Consider the following 5,967-nt stretch of genomic DNA (forward strand, 5'->3'; position numbering starts at 1 on the left):
CTCTGTGAGTGCCCCCAGTGATTTCAGTGGGACTAAGGTCTATTCAATCTGAGCAGAAATGTCATAATTGGGCCCTGATTTTCTTCAAATGCTTTCACTTCTTTCCACAGCTCTATTCCATAGCTTGTCTCTCTTCCTTTTAATGGTTGTTTCTGAATCAGAGAGTATATCGTTTTCAAAGCATCTGGCCTATGGAATCCTTCATGTCTCAATCCAGAGTTTAGGATTTTTGCCACAGAGGAGGAAAGGAAGGGGCAGGCCTTTAAGAATTCATAGGAAACAAATTTCTTATTAATTCAACTCTCCTCCCTTCTATCTCCTTTTCATGCAAAAATGCCCTGCGATGTGAATGTCAGGTGTGGTACCTGCTAGAAAGGACATATACACACCACACCAAAGGCCTCCCTCCCGATGGCTCAGTTATAAGAATGTTCTTGTTGATAATGGTAACCATTTTCTACATCACCGGACTCTTACTGATGGGTGACCTCTCATTCCTGCAGTAGTGAATTGGACAGCTCATGTGTATCAGCATTCACCAACATAAGTAAGGTATTTGCAATGTATCTAAAGCACATATATGGCTCCAGCTACTGCAACAATTGAGTATCTCACAAGCTTTCAATGTATGTGTCCTCAGAACACCAACCCTTCCTTTCTGTTTGGCCTTTTGCTCTCAGTATTGGTCAAAGTATTCGTTCACCTGCTGCAACACTAGATAAGCTCTTGGATATAAACATAATGATGATAATAAGATATATTGGGAATATGTAAATGCCAGCATCTGAAGACATACCTTGAAAGTCAGTTGCAATGGGCATGGTTAACAGAGAAGTATATTTTTGTGTGTGTAGAAGATAACTTAATGCTCCTTAACCCTTTTGCTGCCAAACCTGCCATTCTTTGGGAACTCTTTTCTTGCAGCCAGTGAGACTGCCACTCCAGTCCAGAGAGAGCCTTGCATTGTATCAGAGCATCTTGGCAAGACATCCAATTCCCGGCTCAGGCTAGGAGGGGCTATAGAGAGAGATGACTCTTCCCAACAAGAAAGAGTTAAGTAGTGCAGCAGATTCTATGCCTTGAGCTATAGCCCACTGGAGTCAATGGCAAAGCTGTCATGGAGTTCAGCACCTTTGGATCAGGCTTTTATGCCATTGGTAAAGCCAGTGAAATCTAGGAAGTTGTTCCAGATTTATGTGTGCGCTGGTAAGCACAGGCTTTGGCTCAGTGGCTCCACTTCCACACTTCTGTGTAATATGCAAATAGCTGCTGAAATAAATGTCATATTCTGAACAGAGATATCAGGGTTATTGTTGCGTATGTCCATAAGTCAGAGATCAAGATGTGTTGTGAAGACATAAAGAGACTCATAGAAACCTAGATTTTTTAAAGTGACTTAACCATGCTGAAAGCACCAATATCTTTATCTAGAGTTGAACTTCCTTCATAACACAGGCACAAGACCCTCACCCAGTAATTTGTCCATTGAGTCCATGAATTCTGTTCAAGCGATAGAATATGATTTAGGAAGATATATTGCCTTGATTTTAAGACGTTACGTGATGGAACATCCACCATAGTAATAGGTAATTTGTTCCAATAATTAATTACCCTCACTAAGAAAAAGGTGCACCTCATCTTGACTGAGTTTATTTAGCTTCCAGCCACTGAATCTTATGCCTCTGTCTGCAGAATTAAAGATTTTTACCCTATTGGAAATCTTCGTCCCACACAGGCGCGTATATAGCATGTTTAAGTCACTTCTTGACCTTCCCTTGGATAAACTAACTAATAAAAACAAGATGTATCAGTAGGACTCATTATTTTCTGGGCCAGATCCTCATTTGCTGTCATTCGTGTAGCTCCATTGACTTCAAGCGACTTCAATGTAATTATACAACAACCTCGGGTCTGGAACTCAGTTCCTAAACCACAAGCCAATACTTGCTGTGCTAAAGAAGAATTTCAACTGTTAGCAGTAGAGCTGTGCAGAGGACAGTGATTGCCAGGGAGACGTTGTGAAGGTCAAAAGTATAACTGGGTTCAAAAAATAATTTCATAAGTTCCTGGATGATCGGTCCCTCAATGGCTATTATCCAAGATGGTCAGGGACGCAACCCCATGTTATGAGTGTCCCTAAACTGCTGACTGCCAGGAGCTGGGAGTGGATGACAGGGGGTGGAACACTTGATAATTGCCCTGTTCTGTTCATTCTCTCTGAAACACCTGGCATTGGCCATTGTGGAAGACAGGACACTGGGCTAGATGGACCATTGGTCTGACCCAGTATGACCAGTCTTATGTTCTTAGGTGATGGGCTGGGTGATGCTTTCTGTTAAGATGGCTGATGCAGGTATCTGGATATGGCTCTGTTTTTCGCCCCCTTCGTCTGCCTACACAGTTCTCAGCTCTAGGATACCACTGCTTCTGTAGGCCACGCAGCAGGTCCCCCAGCTTTAGAATTGCTTTTCCCCCTGCCCTGGGTCTGAGCTGTGTTCTGGGCAGGGGAGCGAGATAAAAACTCCACGGTGTTTGGGTGAGGGCAGAAAGGGAGTGGCAGCAGTAGGAGGCAGAAGGGAGCAAATTGCATGGAAAAGAGGGGAAATGTTTGACTGGGCGTCATGGGTCTGAAAGGCAGCGGGCCTAGGGGTTAGGCTGTGATTCCTCAGACCACTTCAATCTCTCCATTCCTGAGGGAGCTCTGCTAGGTCATACGCATAAAATCAAAGGATCCTAGAAGGAGCCTGGCATGTGGTTGAAACTTGCTCATAGCTCAATATAATTATTACTTTTACAGTAGCAACTGGAGGTGCAAATCGAGACCAGAGCCGCATTGTGCCAAAGAATGCATGCATACCTACACCACAGTGACTCACTAACTCTCTGAGAACATGTCTATAACTGCAATGTAATCCCTGGGGAAGTAGAACTTGCATTAGCAGACCGTGGGTTTGTTAACATAGGGTTTGAGAATCTACACTCATTTGTAACCCCAGGGTAGGGGCTCCAGCATCCACATGGCATTAAGGGGGCCCCAATCCAACCCCTATATCCCAGACTTCCTAGCACACTCCTCAAATGTGGGCACTCTATCTTTTTGTTCGTGGTGCAGTGTGGAAACAATTGATCATCCAGAGGACAAAAAAACTCAGCCTGTGGGATACTTTTGGCTGACTCCCAAAGCATGAGTCCAGTGTGGCTCTGTCTACGCTGCAAACCAATAAAGAGCTTGAAACCTGGGTCTCAGCTTGACTCAGGCTCAGACCTTCTATCACTGTGGGGTCCTCGGACTGTGGGTTTGAGCCCTAGGTTAGTGCAATTTGTGTGTAGATAGAAGAGAGCTTGACTTGATCATGAGTTTGAACCCTGGGCTTACATTGCAGTGTGGACGTACTGTGAGGTGTCTGGTGCTTTTGGTATTCACTGTTGTAATTTGCCATGCCCAAAAGTTTCAGCAATGGCCAGTGATTTTGGTAGCCTCTGTTTATGGGTGCCCAACTTCAGTCCCCTCGGTCCTGATTTCCAGAAACTCCACCACTCCAGCTGAAGTGAATGGGAGCTGTAAGTACTCAGCACTTAGGAAAATAAGGTCCAAGGTCTTTTACATTGAGATCCCAATAACTGTGGCATTCACAATCAACGACGATCCTTGAAAATGTGTCTGTATATGTTTGGTCACCTAAACTACCTGGTCTTTAATTGTGTGACTCCTAAATTCACAAAGAGTTGTGTGTGGGACTCTTGATGTGAGTACTCAAGAAATATCAGACCCCACTGAGCATTCACGACATTCTCCCTTTCAACAGACACAGGTTGAATATCATTTCACGCACACAAATGTCTCCCAAAAAACAGAGGAGTTGGGCTGTGGATCTGATTGAAGCAAAATCACAAAATGGAATTGAACAAATATCTGTCAACGTTTTTGGACATTAAAACCCGTCCTGGTCATTGCTCATGAATCCATTGTTGCAGTGTGAACTTTTCCCTTTTATGCAGTAATTCTAAACAATATTTAAATCACCCTCTTACATCTTACACTGAAAAATCAATTTCAAGGTTTTTTATTATAGACACAGGGAGCAAACCATCATTTAATAACTGACATGGCTTTTTTATGCACATAAGGCCTCTAGTCAGGAACGCGTCTCTCTTCAAACCAGCACTTAAATACACCTTTAACTTTAAACATGTGCTTAAGCCCCACTGAAGTCAAAAGGAGACATACTTAAACAGGTGCTTCAGGACTTTCTGAATCAGAGCCCATGGGCATGTCTACACTACAGGGACAGATCGATCTAAGCTACACAATTTGTGTTACGTTAGTAGCATCACTGAAATCGACGTAGCTTAGATCTGCTTACCACGGGGTTCACACTGCGCTGGGTCAACAGAAGAAACTCTCCCATAGACTCCCTTTACTCATCTTGTTCTGGTGCAGTAGATGGGAGAGTAATCGGGGTCAATTCAGTTGGTTTTCACTAGACCGGCTAAATTGTCCCCCGTGGATTCGTGGATTGATCGCGGCAGCTTCGATCCACCTCGAAGTGGAGACAGGCCTTATGTGTCCAGAGAAGCCATTAAAGGATTTGGTTGTCCTATTATGGCACCCTTTGGGGGAAAATGGGCCCTCAATTTTGTCTCTATTGATCTCCTCAGGGCGTCCTTCACATCCTTGTTCCTCAGACTGTAGATGAGGGGGTTCAGCATGGGGATCACCACCGTGTAGAACACGGAGGCCATTTTGTCTGTGTCCAGCGAGTAGCTGGCGCTGGGTCAGAAATACATGAAGAGAATTGTCCCATGGAACATAGAGACGGCCGTCAGGTGGGAGGTGCAGGTGTAGAAGGCTTTGCGCCTGCCCTCGGTGGAGCGGATTCGCAGCACAGTCACAATAATTAAGATGTATGAGATGAGGATGGTCACAATGCTGATCACCTCACTCAGACTGCCAAAGAGGAAAACGAGTAGCTGATTGATGGCGGTGCCAGAAGAGGAGAGCTTTAGAAGTGGGTTGAGATCACAGAAAAAATGATTCAGGATATTGGAGTCGCAATAGGATAATCTTAGCAAAGCGCTGGTGTGTATCACCGAGTTCAGGAAGGCCCATAGATATGAACCAGCCACCAGCCGTAGGCAGTGCTTTGGGGACATGATGACCATATACAGCAGAGGGTTGCAGATGGCGCTCAGAGATGACAAACAATATGAAGCTAAAATATTGGATGATGCAAGCTGTATAGGAAATAGCTTTCCTCTCGGCTAAGAAGCTCATCAGCATCTTGGGAGTGATGACTGTGGAGTAACAGGCATCCACGAGAGATAAATTCTTGAGAAAGAAGTACATGGGGGTGTGGAGTTGGGGGTCGATCCTGATTAAAACCATCATCCCCAGATTCCACACCAGGGTGATAATATAGATCACTAGGAACAGCACAAAGTGGGGGACCTGCAGCTCCAAACGATCTGTCACTCCTGTGAGAATGAACTCGGTCACTGCCGTACAATTTCCTCCAGCCATTCATTCAGCCTTGGGCGCTAGCTGCGGGATCAACCATAAAGGAAGGCATTCGTTCTTATGCAAATGGTGTATGCTAATATAAAGAACTGTGGTCATATGCGTAAAGACCCTTTGAGTCATGGAATGGAACCGGGAACAACTGATGGGAAAACCCATCACTCCTTCACTTCTTCTAAGGGAGAAAAAAATCCTTTATCTCTAGGAAAGTGCATTACCCTGCCATTTAGTCTGATTTACACATTTTGACCCATATTCTGTTGATATTTTAATTTCACTTATTAGTGTAGCCTCACAGACTCAGTGGAATGCCTCACATAAATAAAATTAAGGAATATGTTCAATTTTGTGGGACTGGTACCTTAGACAGTAGTAGAATCCGTGGATCTCCATTATACCTGGGAACAATAACATGGTTAGGAGGAACGCATAGTTTGCATCGCACTCTC

The 5,967-nt window shown here is 44.4% G+C and overlaps 1 pseudogene; it reads right to left on the reverse strand.

The window, feature by feature from the left end:
• Positions 1-4,560: 4,560 nt before the first annotated feature.
• LOC128843230 (olfactory receptor-like protein COR4) lies at positions 4,561-5,521 on the reverse strand (annotated as a pseudogene).
• Positions 5,522-5,967: the final 446 nt, after the last annotated feature.

This window comes from Malaclemys terrapin, chromosome 1 (assembly GCF_027887155.1).
Source record: "Malaclemys terrapin pileata isolate rMalTer1 chromosome 1, rMalTer1.hap1, whole genome shotgun sequence".
Classification (NCBI taxonomy): domain Eukaryota; kingdom Metazoa; phylum Chordata; order Testudines; family Emydidae; genus Malaclemys; species Malaclemys terrapin.